The following is a 23,380-nucleotide window of genomic DNA, read 5'->3' on the forward strand; positions in this document are numbered from 1 at the left end:
TGACCCACAGGAGACCAGCCAAAGTAAGCTGGGGCCCTCAAGACCTCGGCTCTCCAGAGGATGCATGCTGAAGTCACCAGAGGCAACAGAGCCAACCATTGAACAGGCTGTCTCCATCCCTTCTTCAGATGTCAGGGCAGCACCTAGAAGAAGTGGTAGGCCTTGAAATGTTAAGAAGTTCTCCTGCATCCCCACCTTCACCCTGCCACCCCACTGGCTCCCTCTGCTCCCTCTAACACTCACCATTCTCTCTTACCACACTCACCCTCAGTTTGCTCCCCAGGAGGCAGTCATTGTCTCCATAGACTCCTCCCTTGCACATTCACCTGGATGTTCACCCCACCTTACTCCCTCCTCCACCCTTATCCCCTCCTCTCCTTGGACACCTTCTCCCTCCAAACTCCCTCCTCCCCCTGGACATCTTTCCTCCTTTATGTCTTCCTTCCCCCTTGCACCTACCTCACCAGTTGTTGCCTTCTCACTGTTACACTTCCTCCCCCTGTACTCCCTCCTCCCCCTCCTAACCTCATCCTCCGACACCTTGGGCCTCCCAACCTCAGGACCCTCGACACCTTTGTCCCCTCCTCCTAACCTCACCTCACCCTGACACCTTCATCCATCCCCTCCCACCCCTCTCCCCGATACACCTTCCTCTCCCAGTCACACCTAGACCTTCCCCTCTCACTCACAGCTGGAGCTTTCTCTCTCCCATCTTCGTTGATCACCCATTGCAGTCCATGACCCAGACCATGATATTCTGAAGCAGACCCGAGACATCAGTGGAGACCTCCCACCTTCCGTGAGCTGCTTCGCGGTGGAGCCATTTCCACGAGGATCCACCCAGCATGTGATGCTCATGTTCCCCCAGGGTCTGGTAACCGTAGGGTTCCAGCATCTTCTTCTCCCTGGATGTCCATGATCTGAGCAAGCCCCAAACGTGAGTCCCAAGTTCTGCATGCCTCACTTGTCTTAACATCTTCTGGGCTGGCATGTTTTTCTGCCAGCATAATGGTAAATCGAACATTGGGGGACAATTCCGGTTGGGCCTTACCTTCAAATCGCATTCAAGCTGGCCTCCAGCGAGATATGCATTTCGCAATGACAGACATGATTGAATGATCCTGCTGTGCTTTCACATCAGCGTGAAACTGGTTTTTGTCCCTCCTGCTGAATTGTCCCCTCCTGCCCGCATGATGCCAGCCACCAACAGGACCGGGCAGTTCCACCCTATGTTAAAGGTGCTATTGTCAAGAAGATATAGTAATGTCTATAATGTTATTGGAAATGATTTTAAAATAGAGTTTAGTGGGGTCTGTGCCTATGCTTATATATGTGTGTGTGTCTTAATTGGATTAAAGCCAGATGGTCTAGAGGCTTTGATGTATAGAAGAGAAGTAGGTTTGAAATGGTAATTAGATAAACGTAGGGGAGTAGAAGGTGAGGTGTAAAGGGAACAATTTGCATTTTTAAATAGACCATTCAAAAGAGCGGGTGAAATTTTACACCTAACCAGGTGAATCTCAGAAACAATGTATTAATTTTTTACAAGCTTATTAGTAAAGTGGGTATTTCGAAAGGGTTTTATTGTTAGAAGATTTAAAGTTAAAAAAAAACCTAGTGACAATGAGAATTTGAATTAAAAGGCTGTTAGTAAAAGGCAGAGGGACTCTATGATCTAAAGCCTCCAGCCTGTAAGCCTCAAGTCTGTCTGCAAGGGTCGGAGCTGAAAGAAACTCAGATTGATTAGGAGATTTTTGTAGTTATCATAGTAGTAATTTTGTAGATATATGTAGGTGATTACAATCTTTCTTGTATTAATAAATATTTAATTTTGTTTTATAAAAAAACCTCTTGAGACTCAGTGGTCTTATTACTACTGAATTCAAAGCCTTCATCTCAAAATGTACAAATTGCAAAAATGGGTTATGACAGTTGTTTCAAGTTTCCTTCTGGGATTTGAATAACTCAGCTTTTACCATAGAGTGTGGCATAATACTATATAAATACAAGTTGTTGATATAGCAAAAGTAGACAATGTAGAATGTCACAGCGTTTTTGGATAAAGAGGGTGCCTGAGTGTTTACAAAGGTTTGATTTTTCCACAGTGAGTTTCCTTGATATATAAACATTGGCTGAGAAAGATTGTGAGAGGTAAAGAAGTAAGTGAAGGCTGTACAAACGGTTAGAGGTGTGGAATAGCATGAATGCCTTGATTTAACTTGCCTAACAATCAGAAGCCAGTGAACCTCTTCCTGCACTGTGTGGCTCTACTTGAGGTGGTGAAAGTTACACTGACAGCTTCCACCACTGTACAGTGTAAAGGATCTTCTTCCAGGATGTCTTGCCCTCTCTGGCAAGCATCTCTCCTTTCTGGTCCTGACTTCAGTTGGTAACACCTCCATAGATGCATCTGTACATCATGGAACCCTTCCTGCTACTGACATCCATAGAGTGCTGCTTTTTGAGGATATTGCACACTCTGGACTGGATTTAATGATTGCAACAGTGGACCCATTCACCAGCTGGAGAGACAATGGCAATCATGCTACAGCCATCCCTGGATGTCCAGATGCAATTTAAAGGCAACCAGACACCTATCTATTTGGTGTTGAGTTTCCCAGGTCCTGCAGGGCAGAAATCCCATCTATTGAGAGCTGTCGGTCAATAAGAGGCTAGCAGCTCTTCAGCCTCTAGCAGCCTCACCAGGAGCGATGGTCACTGCTGGTATTGCAGGAGACTCCAGGAGCAGCAGCAGCCAAAGAGACCCAGAACACAGTTCAGTGAGGGGATCTTGCCAGGGCCAGTAAGGCAGGCCCCAGAGAAGGGTTTGGTTCAAAGGGCAATTTGGGTCTTTCACAGAGGCTGCCCTTGCTGCTAGCAGGTCCCTCTGTTGGACACAAGGTACCTGAGCAGGAGTGATTATCTCCCATCTCCAGGCCGCTGGCAGCCTGCCCACATGATATGGCCCTTCCTCCCACCGTTGGTCGAATACCAACGCCAGCTGAGGCCCTTAAATGGCTCTTAAGTGCCTCAATTGGCCTTGGGGTGGGGAGGTCTGCCTCAACACTTTGCACGCCAGACCTATCTGGGGGGAGTCAGGAAGGCAGCAGGCTTTCCACTACAAGCTTTCCCGCCCTTTTATATGGCATCCCCTATCCTGTCTCCCAGCCTGGTCCTGGGAGAGGGGACATTAAATTCTGCCCTCTAGTGCAGAAAAATGTATGTTCATCATTTAGCTCTTCAAATATTATTCCAGCATTGAATTTTCTCTTCTCCAATTGTTCCAGTCCAATGAGGAACAGTGTTATCTATATTGCATACAAGGATGTCAGTGAAAGTTTAAGAGTTATTTGTGAAATTATGCAGGTGGTTAGTATTTTGATTTTGCTGCTAACCTGCCACCAAGAAGTTCAGTGCACCTGTTCACCTTTTTAGGATAGACACTCATCAGGATCCATGTCAGATGCCAGCAGACCTGCTGTATGTTTCCAGCATTTTCTATTTTTAGTTCAGATTTCCAGCTTTTTGAAATTTCTTTCTCCACTGGCTAAACATGGTATGGATTGATAAATCGTAAATATAATTAAATCACCCCATTACAGATATCAATCAATATTTGATTATGATTTCTGCTATTGTTGCATTTCATCTTGTCCTCACCGCTTTAGTTAATGAAATGCTTACAGCACATATATTTTTGCAAAAGTAAAAGGGATTTTATGTTGTGCAGCAGAGCATTACTCTATAAAATCATGTTTTATGAGGCAATCAAAGATTTTTTTAAGCAATGATGTTAGACGAGACAGAATGAAATGTTGAAATGAATTAATTTGCAATTAATTTATCAATTGGCCTTCAGTCCTGGACTCCAACTATTGTTCTTGAGCATTAGTTTTAGGAATGAGGATAGCCACGTATAAGTTGACCCCAGGGAGGTTGAGAGGGAATGGCTGTCCCTTAGGTGCGGAGACCCTGTCAAATTTGACAGAAGGAGCTCATTGATTTTTTCTTTTCCTACCTGAAAGGCGGCCAGATTATTAAGGTGCAGAGATCAAAGCCAGGTGGGGAGGGTGAGGGGATCAGAAGACCAAAGAGGAAGGAATGATCAGGGGCCAGGTTTTTGCAGACTGTGGAGGACTCTAAAAATGCCAGATGAAACCTGAATCTGGGATTTCTGCCCCCATTCCCTGCACCAGTAATTTTCACCGACGTGGGATAAGGGTGTGGGTAGTAAGCCCAAACCTTGCACTCCCTACCTGGCCAGTTCCACTGCAGCATAGACATCTCCCCCTACCCCCACCACCCCACAATTTTTATGGAGTCCAGCCAGCTTCTCAAGGACTCATGGCTCATGATCTCTCAGAGGGATCATGAGCTATAGGCTAGAATTGGGGACATTTTGAAAAGAGTGTTAAAAAGTTCTTCCTGTGCCCCCTCCATGCCCCAATGACACCTCCATGCCCTCATGCCACTTTCATGGCTTTCATTCCCCCTCCATGCCACCTCATTATGAATGCTTGGCTGAGCTCCAAGACACAATAATGGATTAATTCATCAGGGGTCTGTTTACACAGGTGGAAAAGGCATGGGGTTACTTTGATTGATTTATATCTTTATGAGGTTATAATAAGTCATTATTTATTTGATCTTTTTTAATGGTTGAATGTTTATTTGGACAACATTAAGAGGTATGAAGTGAGGTAAATGTGTTATTAAAGCTATGAATGACTGTCTTATTGACACCTTTGTAAGATTATAAGAGCAGCAGTTTTCTTCAAAGAAGATTTTTGAATGGGTGTTTTTTGTAAGTATATTTCAAGATTTTCCATTGTTATTATATGATTCATTGGTTCTGTACATAGTGCATACTGGGTGTGTGGACATGGAGGTGGAATGGGACTGTGGAGGTGGCATGGGTGGTACATAGAGGTGGCATGGGTGGTACATAGATGTGGCATGGGTGGTACATGGGGGTGTGAGGTGGTGTGAGGGGCGAGGGTTAGAAGGTCTAACAGCCTTTAATATAACTTGGATGAAGTCTCAGATAACCGAGGCAGGATTAGTAATTGGTCTCCTCTGTAGCTGCATCTGAAATTGCTTCAGGGGTCAGCAGGCCAGACTGATTCCATGTCTGCCTCTCTGGAGTGAAAATAATGCAAGTGGGGGCCATTTATATGGAGACCACTCTGCCAAGTCTCAAAATTTCCCGATTGACATTTCCTGTCTTGATGGAAAAATGCACCCCCAGGGCATGGTGTGGTGGTGGGGTAAGGGAGGGCATCCAACGGTGGGGCAGTCTGGAGACTGAGGCTTAAGTGGGGTTATTTAATTGTGGAAATGAGGAAAGTTTGTAATTGGCAGATAGGAGCCCAAAGGTTTCCTTGAGTGGTCGGGGGAGCACTCCTGCAGTTCCTGCCTGTAAGGCATTCTCTAAAAAGCACTGCATTGGGGGGGCCTGATTTAAATACTGTAGTTAATTGTTCTACCTCTCCAAGACAGGGCACATGCATGCATGCTATCTGACATAGTAAGTTTCTCCATTGGGAGAAATTTTACAAAATCTCATTCCAGATTGCTCAGTCTCCAGGCTTTAAATGTATTTAGCTTTTCTATGTCAATCTGAGTGTCCATAATGATGCCATCACAGAGATGAAGCCCTCTATCTCTCTGTTGGTCAAATCTTCTTCATCTCTGGCCTCCTCCTTTTTGACTTTCCATTCACTCTTCCTCTTCCCCCTCTCCCCTTACTGTGTTAACCCACTCGTCAGTCATTGATGTTCTTTTGGTGATCTTTCCAGACATCATTGAGGCCCTTGGTTCTTGCTATCCCTTTACTCCAACCATGGCATCTTCCACTGTTACCAGCAAAGAGTATCTCTCCCAGTACAGCCATGCTAATTGCCTTATCCTCTTCTCCCCACAGATCTTTTGTACTCTTTATTCGCCTGGATAGCCTGACCCAATCATCTTTTACCCACCTTTCTTTTTTTTTGATTCATAACACCCTCTGTGGGTCTCCAACTGCCATCCAATCACTGAGCATTTTCTTTTCTTTCCCCAGCCATAACCTATTTTTCAATAGGTTCGTTGAAGTATCCTATAGATTGTACATACTGTAGTGTATTAGTGTTTTGAAAAGTGAAATGTATATATATGATTTATAAATAAAAATGATTTGTCAGTTTACTGGCTTGAAACACCAGTTGCGTTTTTTAAAGACTAAGCCACATTCTAGTGACTTGGGACCACTGTCATGGATGGTTGCACTTTTAAAAAGATGAATGGGGGCCAACCCATTAGCAAAGTATCCAGACAATCACTTGGGTATTCAAATGTCTCAAAACAAATAATCAAATATAATCACATGGACAATGGGACCATGGTTGGGAGAGCAATTCCCAGTTATGATCTAATCAAGGTAACTGGAATTTACTAGCCACAATCATATTTGGGTCACTTTGCAGTCAGAGAAAGAAGGTGACTGTCATGACGATATTAATGTAAATAATGTTATTGGAAATTATTTTAAGCTGGACTTGTAATGAGTTATCTGACAGTGGGTGTAAGTGCGTGTGTCTTAATTGGATTAAAGCCAGCTAGTATGGGTGAATTGATGTATAGTAGTTTGGAGATATTAATCAGTAAGATAGAGGGTACATTTAAATTTTGTTGAATAAACCATTCAAAGACTGGGGGTTAAATATTGCACCTAGCTAGCAGACACCAAGCAATATGTTTATATTACTAACAAAAAAGGTACGATGAAAGGGGGTTCATTGTTAGAAGAGGTGGAGTTCAAAGGGCCTGGTGATACAATGAGAATTTACATACAAAGGTAAAGCTAGGTATATACAGAAAATAGTTGTGTGTTTAGGTCAGGGGCATGCCTTCTGTAAGCCTATACCTGTGGGAAGGAACCAAATTGAAAGGAAGCTCATTTTGAATTTGTGAGTTAAAATGTGCTTTGCCTGGTGTCTATTTAAGCCTATGGGTTATTGTTGCCTTGGGGAAGATTACCTGAGAGTAATTAATTTGGGGATTTGTTTAATAGTTATTGTGGTAGTAATTTGTAGGCACATGTATGTGTTTAATTTCTTATTAAATTAATAAATGTTTAATTTAATTTATATAAAAAACCTCTCGAGGCCTGATAGTTTCATTTCTGAATTCAGAGCTGCATTTCAAACATACCAATTGAAAATATAGGTTATGATTGTTGTTTAAAGTTACCTCTGGGATTTTAAATAACTCAGTCTTTAGCAACAGCTGTGTCATAACAGTGACAAACCAATACTTTGTGCATTTAAGCAACTGCTTTCTCTGAAGAACTAGGCAAGCAACTGAGATGCTGAAGGAACAAGACCCTGAGTGGGTTCCTTCTCCCCCCAACCCACCCCCCACCCCCTCTCTGCATCCAACTTGGAAAATTTGAACACTGTATGCTGATTTTGACGATCCAGGTGCCAGAAACTGAATCTTTTTTAAAAAAATGCTACCCAATGATGCTGTCTCCAGAGGAACAGATAAATTGTCAGTCTACATATTTAAACCATCTCGATGCTGAAAGCAGCAGGATCACTGAGTGAAAGCAGCAGGATCACCGAGTGAAAGCAGCAGGATCACCGAGTGAAAGCAGCAGGATCACCGAGTGAAAGCGGCAGGATCACCGAGTCAGAGCAGCAGGATCAGCGAGTGAAAGCAGCAGGATCACCGAGTGAAAGCAGCAGGATCACCGAGTGAAAGCAGCAGGATCACCAAGTGAAAGCGGCAGGATCACCGAGTCAGAGCAGCAGGATCAGCGAGTGAAAGCAGCAGGATCACTGAGTGAAAGCAGCAGGATTACCAAGTGAAAGCGGCAGGATCACCAAGAGAATGCGGCAGGATCACTGAGTGAAATCAGCAGGATCACCGAGTGAAAGCAGCAGGATCACCGAGTCAGAGCTGCAGGATCACCGAGTGAAAGTGGCAGGATCACCGAGTGAAAGCAGCAGGATTACCAAGTGAAAGTGGCAGGATCACTGAGTGAAAGCAGCAGGATCACCAAGTGAAGGCGGCAGGATCACCAAGAGAAAGCAGCAGGATCACTGAGGGAAAGCAGCAGGATTACCAAGTGAAAGTGGTAGGATCACCGAGTGAAAGCAGCAGGATCACTGAGACAGAGCAGCAGGATCACCGAGTGAAAGCGGCAGGATCACCGAGTGAAAGCAGCAGGATCACCGAGTGAAAGCGGCAGGATCACCGAGTGAAAGTGGCAGGATCACTGAGTGAAAGCGGCAGGATCACCGAGTGAAAGCGGCAGGATCACTGAGTGTAAGCAGCAGGATCATCGAGTGAAAGCGGCAGGATCACTGAGTGAAAGCAGCAGGATCACCGAGTGAAAGTGGCAGGATCATCGAGTGAAAGTGGCAGGATCACCGAGTGAATGCGGCAGGATCACCGAGTGAAAGCAGGATCACCGAGTGAAAGCGGCAGGATCACCGAGGGAAAGCGGCAGGATCACCGAGTGAAAGCGGCAGGATCACCGAGTGAAAGCAGCAGGATCACTGAGTCAGAGCAGCAGGATCACCGAGTGAAAGCGGCAGGATCACTGAGTGAAAGCAGCAGGATCACCGAGTGAAAGCGGCAGGATCACTGAGTGAAAGCAGCAGGATCACCGAGTGAAAGCAGCAGGATCACTGAGTGAAAGCAGCAGGATTACCAAGTGAAAGTGGCAGGATCACTGAGTGAAAGCAGCAGGATCACTGAGTGAAAGCAGCAGGATCACCAAGTGAAAGCGGCAGGATCACCAAGAGAAAGCGGCAGGATCACCGAGTGAAAGCAGCAGGATCACCAAGAGAAAGTGGCAGGATCACTGAGTGAAAGCAGCAGGATCACTTAGTGAAAGCAGCAGGATCACCGAGTGAAAGCGGCAGGATCACTGAGTGAAAGCGGCAGGATCACCGAGTTAAAGCGGCAGGATCACCGAGTGAAAGCAGCAGGCTCACTGAGTCAGAGCAGCAGGATCACCGAGTGAAAGCAAAAGGATCACCGAGTTAAAGCGGCAGGATCACCGAGTGAAAGCGGCAGGATCACTGAGTGAAAGCAGCAGGATCACCGAGTGAAAGCAGCAGGATCAGCGAGTGAATGCAGCAGGATCACCAAGTGAAAGCAGCAGGATTACCAAGTGAAAGTGGCAGGATCATTGACTGAAAGCAGCAGGATCACTGACTGAAAGCAGCAGGATCACTGACTGAAAGCAGCAGGATCACCAAGTGAAAGCAGCAGGATCACCAAGAGAAAGTGGCAGGATCACCGAGTGAAAGCAGCAGGATCTCCAAGTGAAAGCAGCAGGATCACCGAGTGAAAGCGGCAGGATCACCGAGTGAAAGCAGCAGGATCACTGAGTCAGAGCAGCAGGATCACCGAGTGAAAGCGGCAGGATCACTGAGTGAAAGCAGCAGGATCACGGAGTGAAAACGGCAGGATCACCGAGCGAAAGTGGCAGAATCACCGAGCGAATGCGGCAGGATCACTGAGTGAAAGCGGCAGGATCACTGAGTGAAAGTGGCAGGATCACCGAGTGAAAGCGGCAGGATCACCGAGTGAAAGCAGCAGGATCACTGAGTCAGAGCAGCAGGATCACCGAGTGAAAGCAGCAGGATCACCGAGTGAAAGCGGCAGGATCACTGAGCGAAAGCGGCAGGATCACCGAGCGAAAGCGGCAGGATCACCGAGTGAAAGCAGCAGGATCACCGAGTGAAAGCGGCAGGATCACCGAGTGAAAGCGGCAGGATCATCGAGTGAAAGCGGCAGGATCACTGAGTGAAAGCGGCAGGATCACTGAGTGAAAGCAGCAGGATCACCGAGTGAAAGTGGCAGGATCACCGAGTGAATGCGGCAGGATCACCGAGCGAAAGCGGCAGGATCACCGAGCGAAAGCGGCAGGATCACTTAGCGAAAGCGGCAGGATCACCGAGCGAAAGCGGCAGGATCACCGAGTGAAAGCAGCAGGATCACCGAGTGAATGCGGCAGGATCACCGAGTCAGAGCAGCAGGATCAGCGAGTGAAAGCAGCAGGATCACCGAGTGAAAGCGGCAGGATCACTGATTGAAAGCAGCAGGATCACCGAGTGAAAGCGGCAGGATCACTGAGTGAAAGCAGCAGGATCACCGAGTGAAAGCAGCAGGATCACTGAGTGAAAGCAGCAGGATTACCAAGTGAAAGTGGCTGGATCACTGAGTGAAAGCGGTAGGATCACTGAGTGAAAGCAGCAGGATCACCAAGTGAAAGCGGCAGGATCACCAAGAGAAAGCGGCAGGATCACCGAGTGAAAGCAGCAGGATCACCAAGAGAAAGTGGCAGGATCACTGAGTGAAAGCAGCAGGATCACTGAGTGAAAGCAGCAGGATCACCGAGTGAAAGCGGGAGGATCACTGAGTGAAAGCGGCAGGATCACCGAGTGAAAGCAGCAGGATCACCAAGAGAAAGTGGCAGGATCACTGAGTGAAAGCAGCAGGATCACTGAGTGAAAGCAGCAGGATCACCGAGTGAAAGCGGCAGGATCACTGAGTGAAAGCGGCAGGATCACCGAGTTAAAGCGGCAGGATCACCGAGTGAAAACAGCAGGCTCACTGAGTCAGAGCAGCAGGATCACCGAGTGAAAGCAGCAGGATCACCGAGTTAAAGCGGCAGGATCACCGAGTGAAAGCAGCAGGATCACCAAGTGAAAGCGGCAGGATCACCAAGAGAAAGCGGCAGGATCACCGAGTGAAAGCAGCAGGATCACCAAGAGAAAGTGGCAGGATCACTGAGTGAAAGCAGCAGGATCACTGAGTGAAAGCAGCAGGATCACCGAGTGAAAGCGGGAGGATCACTGAGTGAAAGCGGCAGGATCACCGAGTTAAAGCGGCAGGATCACCGAGTCAGAGCAGCAGGATCAGCGAGTGAAAGCAGCAGGATCAGCGAGTGAAAGCAGCAGGATCACTGAGTGAAAGCAGCAGGATTACCAAGTGAAAGCGGCAGGATCACCAAGAGAATGCGGCAGGATCACTGAGTGAAAGCAGCAGGATCACCGAGTGAAAGCAGCAGGATCACAGAGTCAGAGCTGCAGGATCACCGAGTGAAAGTGGCAGGATCACCGAGTGAAAGCAGCAGGATTACAAAGTGAAAGTGGCAGGATCACTGAGTGAAAGCAGCAGGATCACCAAGTGAAAGCAGCAGGATCACCAAGAGAAAGCGGCAGGATCACCGAGTGAAAGCAGCAGGATCACCAAGAGAAAGTGGCAGGATCATTGAGTGAAAGCAGCAGGATCACTGAGTGAAAGCAGCAGGATCACCGAGTGAAAGCGGGAGGATCACTGAGTGAAAGCGGCAGGATCAACGAGTTAAAGCGGCAGGATCACTGAGTCAGAGCAGCAGGATCAGCGAGTGAAAGCAGCAGGATCACCGAGTGAAAGCAGCAGGATCACCGAGTGAAAGAAGCAGGATCACCGAGTGAAAGCGGCAGGATCACCGAGTCAGAGCAGCAGGATCAGCGAGTGAAAGCAGCAGGATCACTGAGTGAAAGCAGCAGGATCATCGAGTGAAAGCGGCAGGATCACTGAGTGAAAGCAGCAGGATCACCGAGTGAAAGTGGCAGGATCATCGAGTGAAAGTGGCAGGATCACCGAGTGAATGCGGCAGGATCACCGAGTGAAAGCAGGATCACCGAGTGAAAGCGGCAGGATCACCGAGGGAAAGCGGCAGGATCACCGAGTGAAAGCGGCAGGATCACCGAGTGAAAGCAGCAGGATCACTGAGTCAGAGCAGCAGGATCACCGAGTGAAAGCGGCAGGATCACTGAGTGAAAGCAGCAGGATCACCGAGTGAAAGCGGCAGGATCACTGAGTGAAAGCAGCAGGATCACCGAGTGAAAGCAGCAGGATCACTGAGTGAAAGCAGCAGGATTACCAAGTGAAAGTGGCAGGATCACTGAGTGAAAGCAGCAGGATCACTGAGTGAAAGCAGCAGGATCACCAAGTGAAAGCGGCAGGATCACCAAGAGAAAGCGGCAGGATCACCGAGTGAAAGCAGCAGGATCACCAAGAGAAAGTGGCAGGATCACTGAGTGAAAGCAGCAGGATCACTTAGTGAAAGCAGCAGGATCACCGAGTGAAAGCGGCAGGATCACTGAGTGAAAGCGGCAGGATCACCGAGTTAAAGCGGCAGGATCACCGAGTGAAAGCAGCAGGCTCACTGAGTCAGAGCAGCAGGATCACCGAGTGAAAGCAAAAGGATCACCGAGTTAAAGCGGCAGGATCACCGAGTGAAAGCGGCAGGATCACTGAGTGAAAGCAGCAGGATCACCGAGTGAAAGCAGCAGGATCAGCGAGTGAATGCAGCAGGATCACCAAGTGAAAGCAGCAGGATTACCAAGTGAAAGTGGCAGGATCATTGACTGAAAGCAGCAGGATCACTGACTGAAAGCAGCAGGATCACTGACTGAAAGCAGCAGGATCACCAAGTGAAAGCAGCAGGATCACCAAGAGAAAGTGGCAGGATCACCGAGTGAAAGCAGCAGGATCTCCAAGTGAAAGCAGCAGGATCACCGAGTGAAAGCGGCAGGATCACCGAGTGAAAGCAGCAGGATCACTGAGTCAGAGCAGCAGGATCACCGAGTGAAAGCGGCAGGATCACTGAGTGAAAGCAGCAGGATCACGGAGTGAAAACGGCAGGATCACCGAGCGAAAGTGGCAGAATCACCGAGCGAATGCGGCAGGATCACTGAGTGAAAGCGGCAGGATCACTGAGTGAAAGTGGCAGGATCACCGAGTGAAAGCGGCAGGATCACCGAGTGAAAGCAGCAGGATCACTGAGTCAGAGCAGCAGGATCACCGAGTGAAAGCAGCAGGATCACCGAGTGAAAGCGGCAGGATCACTGAGCGAAAGCGGCAGGATCACCGAGCGAAAGCGGCAGGATCACCGAGTGAAAGCAGCAGGATCACCGAGTGAAAGCGGCAGGATCACCGAGTGAAAGCGGCAGGATCATCGAGTGAAAGCGGCAGGATCACTGAGTGAAAGCGGCAGGATCACTGAGTGAAAGCAGCAGGATCACCGAGTGAAAGTGGCAGGATCACCGAGTGAATGCGGCAGGATCACCGAGCGAAAGCGGCAGGATCACCGAGCGAAAGCGGCAGGATCACTTAGCGAAAGCGGCAGGATCACCGAGCGAAAGCGGCAGGATCACCGAGTGAAAGCAGCAGGATCACCGAGTGAATGCGGCAGGATCACCGAGTCAGAGCAGCAGGATCAGCGAGTGAAAGCAGCAGGATCACCGAGTGAAAGCGGCAGGATCACTGATTGAAAGCAGCAGGATCACCGAGTGAAAGCGGCAGGATCACTGAGTGAAAGCAGCAGGATCACCGAGTGAAAGCAGCAGGATCACTGAGTGAAAGCAGCAGGATTACCAAGTGAAAGTGGCTGGATCACTGAGTGAAAGCGGTAGGATCACTGAGTGAAAGCAGCAGGATCACCAAGTGAAAGCGGCAGGATCACCAAGAGAAAGCGGCAGGATCACCGAGTGAAAGCAGCAGGATCACCAAGAGAAAGTGGCAGGATCACTGAGTGAAAGCAGCAGGATCACTGAGTGAAAGCAGCAGGATCACCGAGTGAAAGCGGGAGGATCACTGAGTGAAAGCGGCAGGATCACCGAGTGAAAGCAGCAGGATCACCAAGAGAAAGTGGCAGGATCACTGAGTGAAAGCAGCAGGATCACTGAGTGAAAGCAGCAGGATCACCGAGTGAAAGCGGCAGGATCACTGAGTGAAAGCGGCAGGATCACCGAGTTAAAGCGGCAGGATCACCGAGTGAAAACAGCAGGCTCACTGAGTCAGAGCAGCAGGATCACCGAGTGAAAGCAGCAGGATCACCGAGTTAAAGCGGCAGGATCACCGAGTGAAAGCAGCAGGATCACCAAGTGAAAGCGGCAGGATCACCAAGAGAAAGCGGCAGGATCACCGAGTGAAAGCAGCAGGATCACCAAGAGAAAGTGGCAGGATCACTGAGTGAAAGCAGCAGGATCACTGAGTGAAAGCAGCAGGATCACCGAGTGAAAGCGGGAGGATCACAGAGTGAAAGCGGCAGGATCACCGAGTTAAAGCGGCAGGATCACCGAGTCAGAGCAGCAGGATCAGCGAGTGAAAGCAGCAGGATCAGCGAGTGAAAGCAGCAGGATCACTGAGTGAAAGCAGCAGGATTACCAAGTGAAAGCGGCAGGATCACCAAGAGAATGCGGCAGGATCACTGAGTGAAAGCAGCAGGATCACCGAGTGAAAGCAGCAGGATCACAGAGTCAGAGCTGCAGGATCACCGAGTGAAAGTGGCAGGATCACCGAGTGAAAGCAGCAGGATTACAAAGTGAAAGTGGCAGGATCACTGAGTGAAAGCAGCAGGATCACCAAGTGAAAGCAGCAGGATCACCAAGAGAAAGCGGCAGGATCACCGAGTGAAAGCAGCAGGATTACCAAGTGAAAGTGGCAGGATCACCGAGTGAAAGCAGCAGGATCACCGAGTGAAAGCAGCAGGATCACCGAGTGAAAGCGGCAGGATCACCGAGTGAAAGCAGCAGGATCTCCAAGTGAAAGCAGCAGGATCACCGAGTGAAAGCAGCAGGATCACCGATTGAAAGCAGCAGGATTACCAAGTGAAAGTGGCAGGATCACTGAGTGAAAGCAGCAGGATCACCGAGTGAAAGCGGCAGGATCACCGAGTGAAAGCAACAGGATCTCCAAGTGAAAGCAGTAGGATCACCGAGTGAAAGCGTCAGGATCACCGAGTGAAAGCAGCAGGATCACTGAGTCAGAGCAGCAGGATCACCGAGTGAAAGCGGCAGGATCACCGAGTGAAAGCAGCAGGATCACCGAGTGAAAGCGGCAGGATCACCGAGTGAAAGTGGCAGGATCACTGAGTGAAAGCGGCAGGATCACCGAGTGAAAGCGGCAGGATCACTGAGTGTAAGCAGCAGGATCATCGAGTGAAAGCAGCAGGATCACCGAGTGAAAGCGGCAGGATCATCGAGTGAAAGCGGCAGGATCACTGAGTGAAAGCGGCAGGATCACTGAGTGAAAGCAGCAGGATCACCGAGTGAAAGTGGCAGGATCACTGAGTGAATGCGGCAGGATCACCGAGCGAAAGCGGCAGGATCACCGAGTGAAAGCAGCAGGATCACCAAGTGAAAGCGGCAGGATCACCGAGTGAAAGCAGCAGGATCACCGAGTGAAAGCGGCAGGATCACCGAGTGAAAGCGGCAGGATCACTGAGTGTAAGCAGCAGGATCATCGAGTGAAAGCGGCAGGATCACTGAGTGAAAGCAGCAGGATCACCGAGTGAAAGTGGCAGGATCATCGAGTGAAAGGGGCAGGATCACCGAGTGAATGCGGCAGGATCACCGAGTGAAAGCAGGATCACCGAGTGAAAGCGGCAGGATCACCGAGGGAAAGCGGCAGGATCACCGAGTGAAAGCGGCAGGATCACCGAGTGAAAGCAGCAGGATAACTGAGTCAGAGCAGCAGGATCACCGAGTGAAAGCGGAAGGATCACTGAGTGAAAGCAGCAGGATCACCGAGTGAAAGCGGAAGGATCACTGAGTGAAAGCAGCAGGATCACCGAGTGAAAGCAGCAGGATCACTGAGTGAAAGCAGCAGGATTACCAAGTGAAAGTGGCTGGATCACTGAGTGAAAGCAGCAGGATCACTGAGTGAAAGCATCAGGATCACGAAGTGAAAGTGGCAGGATCACCAAGAGAAAGCGGCAGGATCACCGAGTGAAAGCAGCAGGATCACCAAGAGAAAGTGGCAGGATCACTGAGTGAAAGCAGCAGGATCACTGAGTGAAAGCAGCAGGATCACCGAGTGAAAGCGGCAGGATCACTGAGTGAAAGCAGCAGGATCACCGAGTTAAAGCGGCAAGATCACCGAGTGAAAGCGGCAGGATCACTGAGTGAAAGCAGCAGGATCACCGAGTGAAAGCAGCAGGATCACCGAGTGAATGCGGCAGGATCACCAAGTGAAAGCAGCAGGATTACCAAGTGAAAGTGGCAGGATCACTGACTGAAAGCAGCAGGATCACTGACTGAAAGCAGCAGGATCACTGACTGAAAGCAGCAGGATCACCAAGTGAAAGCGGCAGGATCACCAAGAGAAAGCGGCAGGATCACCGTGTGAAAGCAGCAGGATCTCCAAGTGAAAGCAGCAGGATCACCGAGTGAAAGCGGCAGGATCACCGAGTGAAAGCAGCAGGATCACTGAGTCAGAGCAGCAGGATCACCGAGTGAAAGCGGCAGGATCACTGAGTGAAAGCAGCAGGATCACGGAGTGAAAGCGGCAGGATCACCGAGCGAAAGTGGCAGAATCACCGAGCGAATGCGGCAGGATCACTGAGTGAAAGTGGCAGGATCACTGAGTGAAAGTGGCAGGATCACCGAGTGAAAGCGGCAGGATCACCAAGTGAAAGCAGCAGGATCACTGAGTCAGAGCAGCAGGATCACCGAGTGAAAGCGGCAGGATCACCGAGTTAAAGCGGCAGTATCACCGAGTGAAAGCAGCAGGCTCACTGAGTCAGAGCAGCAGGATCACCGAGTGAAAGCAGCAGGATCACCGAGTTAAAGCGGCAGGATCACCGAGTGAAAGCGGCAGGATCACTGAGTGAAAGCAGCAGGATCACCGAGTGAAAGCAGCAGGATCACCGAGTGAATGCGGCAGGATCACCAAGTGAAAGCAGCAGGATTACCAAGTGAAAGTGGCAGGATCACTGACTGAAAGCAGCAGGATCACTGACTGAAAGCAGCAGGATCACTGACTGAAAGCAGCAGGATCACCAAGTGAAAGCGGCAGGATCACCAAGAGAAAGCGGCAGGATCACCGTGTGAAAGCAGCAGGATCTCCAAGTGAAAGCAGCAGGATCACCGAGTGAAAGCGGCAGGATCACCGAGTGAAAGCAGCAGGATCACTGAGTCAGAGCAGCAGGATCACCGAGTGAAAGCGGCAGGATCACTGAGTGAAAGCAGCAGGATCACGGAGTGAAAGCGGAAGGATCACCGAGCGAAAGTGGCAGAATCACCGAGCGAATGCGGCAGGATCACTGAGTGAAAGTGGCAGGATCACTGAGTGAAAGTGGCAGGATCACCGAGTGAAAGCGGCAGGATCACCAAGTGAAAGCAGCAGGATCACTGAGTCAGAGCAGCAGGATCACTGAGTGAAAGCGGCAGGATCACCGAGTGAAAGCAGCAGGATCACCGAGTGAAAGCGGCAGGATCACCGAGTGAAAGTGGCAGGATCACCGAGCGAATGCGGCAGGATCACTGAGTGAAAGCGGCAGGATCACTGAGTGAAAGTGGCAGGATCACCGAGTGAAAGCGGCAGGATCACCGAGTGAAAGCGGCAGGATCACCGAGTGAAAGCAGCAGGATCACTGAGTCAGAGCAGCAGGATCACCGAGTGAAAGCGGCAGGATCACTGAGTGAAAGCAGCAGGATAACCGAGTGAAAGCGGCAGGATCACTGAGTGAAAGCGGCAGGATCACCAAGTGAAAGCGGCAGGATCACCGAGTGAAAGCAGCAGGATCACCGAGTGAAAGCAACAGGATCAGCGAGTGAAAGCGGCAGGATCACCGAGTCAGAGCAGCAGGATCAGCGAGTGAAAGCAGCAGGATCACCGAGTGAAAGCGGCAGGATCACTGAGTGAATGCAGCAGGATCACCGAGTGAAAGCGGCAGGATCACCAAGTGAAAGCAACAGGATCACCCAGTGAAAGCAGCAGGATCACTGAGTGAAAGCAGCAGGATTACCTAGTGAAAGTGGCTGGATCACTGAGTGAAAGCGGCAGGATCACTGAGTGAAAGCAGCAGGATCACCAAGTGAAAGCGGCAGGATCACCAAGAGAAAGCGGCAGGATCACCGAGTGAAAGCAGCAGGATCACCAAGAGAAAGTGGCAGGATCATTGAGTGAAAGCAGCAGGATCACTGAGTGAAAGCAGCAGGATCACCGAGTGAAAGCGGGAGGATCACTGAGTGAAAGCGGCAGGATCAACGAGTTAAAGCGGCAGGATCACTGAGTCAGAGCAGCAGGATCAGCGAGTGAAAGCAGCAGGATCACCGAGTGAAAGCAGCAGGATCACCGAGTGAAAGAAGCAGGATCACCGAGTGAAAGCGGCAGGATCACCGAGTCAGAGCAGCAGGATCAGCGAGTGAAAGCAGCAGGATCACTGAGTGAAAGCAGCAGGATTACCAAGTGAAAGCGGCAGGATCACCAAGAGAATGCGGCAGGATCACTGAGTGAAAGCAGCAGGATCACCGAGTGAAAGCAGCAGGATCACAGAGTCAGAGCTGCAGGATCACCGAGTGAAAGTGGCAGGATCACCGAGTGAAAGCAGCAGGATTACAAAGTGAAAGTGGCAGGATCACCGAGTGAAAGCGGGAGGATCACTGAGTGAAAGCGGCAGGATCACCGAGTTAAAGCGGCAGGATCACCGAGTCAGAGCAGCAGGATCAGCGAGTGAAAGCAGCAGGATCACCGAGTGAAAGCAGCAGGATCACCGAGTGAAAGCAGCAGGATCACCGAGTGAAAGCGGCAGGATCACCGAGTCAGAGCAGCAGGATCACTGAGTGAAAGTGGCAGGATCACCGAGTGAAAGCAGCAGGATTACAAAGTGAAAGTGGCAGGATCACCGAGTGAAAGCGGGAGGATCACTGAGTGAAAGCGGCAGGATCACCGAGTTAAAGCGGCAGGATCACCGAGTCAGAGCAGCAGGATCAGCGAGTGAAAGCAGCAGGATCACTGAGTGAAAGCAGCAGGATCACCGAGTGAAAGCAGCAGGATCACCGAGTGAAAGCGGCAGGATCACCGAGTCAGAGCAGCAGGATCAGCGAGTGAAAGCAGCAGGATCACTGAGTGAAAGCAGCAGGATCACCAAGTGAAAGTGGCAGGATCACCGAGTGAAAGCAGCAGGATTACAAAGTGAAAGTGGCAGGATCACTGAGTGAAGGCAGCAGGATCACCTAGTGAAAGCGGCAGGATCACCAAGAGAAAGCGACAGGATCACCGAGTGAAAGCGGCAGGATCATCGAGTGAAAGCGGCAGGATCACTGAGTGAAAGCGGCAGGATCACCGAGTGAAAGCGGCAGGATCATCGAGTGAAAGCGGCAGGATCACTGAGTGAAAGCGGCAGGATCACTGAGTGAAAGCAGCAGGATTACAAAGTGAAAGTGGCAGGATCACCGAGTGAAAGCGGGAGGATCACTGAGTGAAAGCGGCAGGATCACCGAGTTAAAGCGGCAGGATCACCGAGTTAAAGCGGCAGTATCACCGAGTGAAAGCAGCAGGCTCACTGAGTCAGAGCAGCAGGATCACCGAGTGAAAGCAGCAGGATCACCGAGTTAAAGCGGCAGGATCACCGAGTGAAAGCGGCAGGATCACTGAGTGAAAGCAGCAGGATCACCGAGTGAAAGCAGCAGGATCACCGAGTGAATGCGGCAGGATCACCAAGTGAAAGCAGCAGGATTACCAAGTGAAAGTGGCAGGATCACTGACTGAAAGCAGCAGGATCACTGACTGAAAGCAGCAGGATCACTGACTGAAAGCAGCAGGATCACCAAGTGAAAGCGGCAGGATCACCAAGAGAAAGCGGCAGGATCACCGTGTGAAAGCAGCAGGATCTCCAAGTGAAAGCAGCAGGATCACCGAGTGAAAGCGGCAGGATCACCGAGTGAAAGCAGCAGGATCACTGAGTCAGAGCAGCAGGATCACCGAGTGAAAGCGGCAGGATCACTGAGTGAAAGCAGCAGGATCACGGAGTGAAAGCGGAAGGATCACCGAGCGAAAGTGGCAGAATCACCGAGCGAATGCGGCAGGATCACTGAGTGAAAGTGGCAGGATCACTGAGTGAAAGTGGCAGGATCACCGAGTGAAAGCGGCAGGATCACCAAGTGAAAGCAGCAGGATCACTGAGTCAGAGCAGCAGGATCACTGAGTGAAAGCGGCAGGATCACCGAGTGAAAGCAGCAGGATCACCGAGTGAAAGCGGCAGGATCACCGAGTGAAAGTGGCAGGATCACCGAGCGAATGCGGCAGGATCACTGAGTGAAAGCGGCAGGATCACTGAGTGAAAGTGGCAGGATCACCGAGTGAAAGCGGCAGGATCACCGAGTGAAAGCGGCAGGATCACCGAGTGAAAGCAGCAGGATCACTGAGTCAGAGCAGCAGGATCACCGAGTGAAAGCGGCAGGATCACCGAGTGAAAGCAGCAGGATAACCGAGTGAAAGCGGCAGGATCACTGAGTGAAAGCGGCAGGATCACCGAGTGAAAGCGGCAGGATCACCGAGTGAAAGCAGCAGGATCACCGAGTGAAAGCAACAGGATCACCGAGTGAAAGCGGCAGGATCACCGAGTCAGAGCAGCAGGATCAGCGAGTGAAAGCAGCAGGATCACCGAGTGAAAGCGGCAGGATCACTGAGTGAATGCAGCAGGATCACCGAGTGAAAGCGGCAGGATCACCAAGTGAAAGCAACAGGATCACCCAGTGAAAGCAGCAGGATCACTGAGTGAAAGCAGCAGGATTACCAAGTGAAAGTGGCTGGATCACTGAGTGAAAGCGGCAGGATCACTGAGTGAAAGCAGCAGGATCACCAAGTGAAAGCGGCAGGATCACCAAGAGAAAGCGGCAGGATCACCGAGTGAAAGCAGCAGGATCACCAAGAGAAAGTGGCAGGATCATTGAGTGAAAGCAGCAGGATCACTGAGTGAAAGCAGCAGGATCACCGAGTGAAAGCGGGAGGATCACTGAGTGAAAGCGGCAGGATCAACGAGTTAAAGCGGCAGGATCACTGAGTCAGAGCAGCAGGATCAGCGAGTGAAAGCAGCAGGATCACCGAGTGAAAGCAGCAGGATCACCGAGTGAAAGAAGCAGGATCACCGAGTGAAAGCGGCAGGATCACCGAGTCAGAGCAGCAGGATCAGCGAGTGAAAGCAGCAGGATCACTGAGTGAAAGCAGCAGGATTACCAAGTGAAAGCGGCAGGATCACCAAGAGAATGCGGCAGGATCACTGAGTGAAAGCAGCAGGATCACCGAGTGAAAGCAGCAGGATCACAGAGTCAGAGCTGCAGGATCACCGAGTGAAAGTGGCAGGATCACCGAGTGAAAGCAGCAGGATTACAAAGTGAAAGTGGCAGGATCACCGAGTGAAAGCGGGAGGATCACTGAGTGAAAGCGGCAGGATCACCGAGTTAAAGCGGCAGGATCACCGAGTCAGAGCAGCAGGATCAGCGAGTGAAAGCAGCAGGATCACCGAGTGAAAGCAGCAGGATCACCGAGTGAAAGCAGCAGGATCACCGAGTGAAAGCGGCAGGATCACCGAGTCAGAGCAGCAGGATCACTGAGTGAAAGTGGCAGGATCACCGAGTGAAAGCAGCAGGATTACAAAGTGAAAGTGGCAGGATCACCGAGTGAAAGCGGGAGGATCACTGAGTGAAAGCGGCAGGATCACCGAGTTAAAGCGGCAGGATCACCGAGTCAGAGCAGCAGGATCAGCGAGTGAAAGCAGCAGGATCACTGAGTGAAAGCAGCAGGATCACCGAGTGAAAGCAGCAGGATCACCGAGTGAAAGCGGCAGGATCACCGAGTCAGAGCAGCAGGATCAGCGAGTGAAAGCAGCAGGATCACTGAGTGAAAGCAGCAGGATTACCAAGTGAAAGCGGCAGGATCACCAAGAGAATGCGGCAGGATCACTGAGTGAAAGCAGCAGGATCACCGAGTGAAAGCAGCAGGATCACAGAGTCAGAGCTGCAGGATCACCAAGTGAAAGTGGCAGGATCACCGAGTGAAAGCAGCAGGATTACAAAGTGAAAGTGGCAGGATCACTGAGTGAAGGCAGCAGGATCACCAAGTGAAAGCGGCAGGATCACCAAGAGAAAGCGACAGGATCACCGAGTGAAAGCGGCAGGATCATCGAGTGAAAGCGGCAGGATCACTGAGTGAAAGCGGCAGGATCACCGAGTGAAAGCGGCAGGATCATCGAGTGAAAGTGGCAGGATCACTGAGTGAAAGCGGCAGGATCACTGAGTGAAAGCAGCAGGATTACAAAGTGAAAGTGGCAGGATCACCGAGTGAAAGCGGGAGGATCACTGAGTGAAAGCGGCAGGATCACCGAGTTAAAGCGGCAGGATCACCGAGTCAGAGCAGCAGGATCAGCGAGTGAAAGCAGCAGGATCACTGAGTGAAAGCAGCAGGATCACCGAGTGAAAGCAGCAGGATCACCGAGTGAAAGCGGCAGGATCACCGAGTCAGAGCAGCAGGATCAGCGAGTGAAAGCAGCAGGATCACTGAGTGAAAGCAGCAGGATTACCAAGTGAAAGCGGCAGGATCACCAAGAGAATGCGGCAGGATCACTGAGTGAAAGCAGCAGGATCACCGAGTGAAAGCAGCAGGATCACAGAGTCAGAGCTGCAGGATCACCAAGTGAAAGTGGCAGGATCACCGAGTGAAAGCAGCAGGATTACAAAGTGAAAGTGGCAGGATCACTGAGTGAAGGCAGCAGGATCACCAAGTGAAAGCGGCAGGATCACCAAGAGAAAGCGACAGGATCACCGAGTGAAAGCGGCAGGATCATCGAGTGAAAGCGGCAGGATCACTGAGTGAAAGCGGCAGGATCACCGAGTGAAAGCGGCAGGATCATCGAGTGAAAGCGGCAGGATCACTGAGTGAAAGCGGCAGGATCACTGAGTGAAAGCAGCAGGATCACCGACTGAAAGTGGCAGGGTCACCGAGTGAATGCGGCAGGATCACAGAGCGAAAGCGGCAGGATCACCGAGTGAAAGCAGCAGGATCACCAAGTGAAAGCGGCAGGATCACCGAGTGAAAGCGGCAGGATCACTTAGCGAAAGCGGCAGGATCACCGAGCGAAAGCGGCAGGATCACCGAGCGAAAGCAGCAGGATCACCGAGTGAAAGCGGCAGGATCACCGAGTCAGAGCAGCAGGATCAGCGAGTGAAAGCAGCAGGATCACCGAGTGAAAGCGACAGGATCACTGAGTGAAAGCAGCAGGATCACCGAGTGAAAGCGGCAGGATCACTGAGTGAAAGCAGCAGGATCACCGAGTGAAAGCAGCAGGATCACTGAGTGAAAGCAGCAGGATTACCAACTGAAAGTGGCTGGATCACTGAGTGAAAGCGGCAGGATCACTGAGTGAAAGCGGCAGGATCACCGAGTCAGAGCAGCAGGATCAGCGAGTGAAAGCAGCAGGATCACCGAGTGAAAGCGGCAGGATCACTGAGTGAAAGCAGCAGGATCACCGAGTGAAAGCGGCAGGATCACCAAGTGAAAGCAGCAGGATCACCCCGTGAAAGCAGCAGGATCACTGAGTGAAAGCAGC

Source organism: Carcharodon carcharias, chromosome 6, assembly GCF_017639515.1.
Source record: "Carcharodon carcharias isolate sCarCar2 chromosome 6, sCarCar2.pri, whole genome shotgun sequence".
Classification (NCBI taxonomy): domain Eukaryota; kingdom Metazoa; phylum Chordata; class Chondrichthyes; order Lamniformes; family Lamnidae; genus Carcharodon; species Carcharodon carcharias.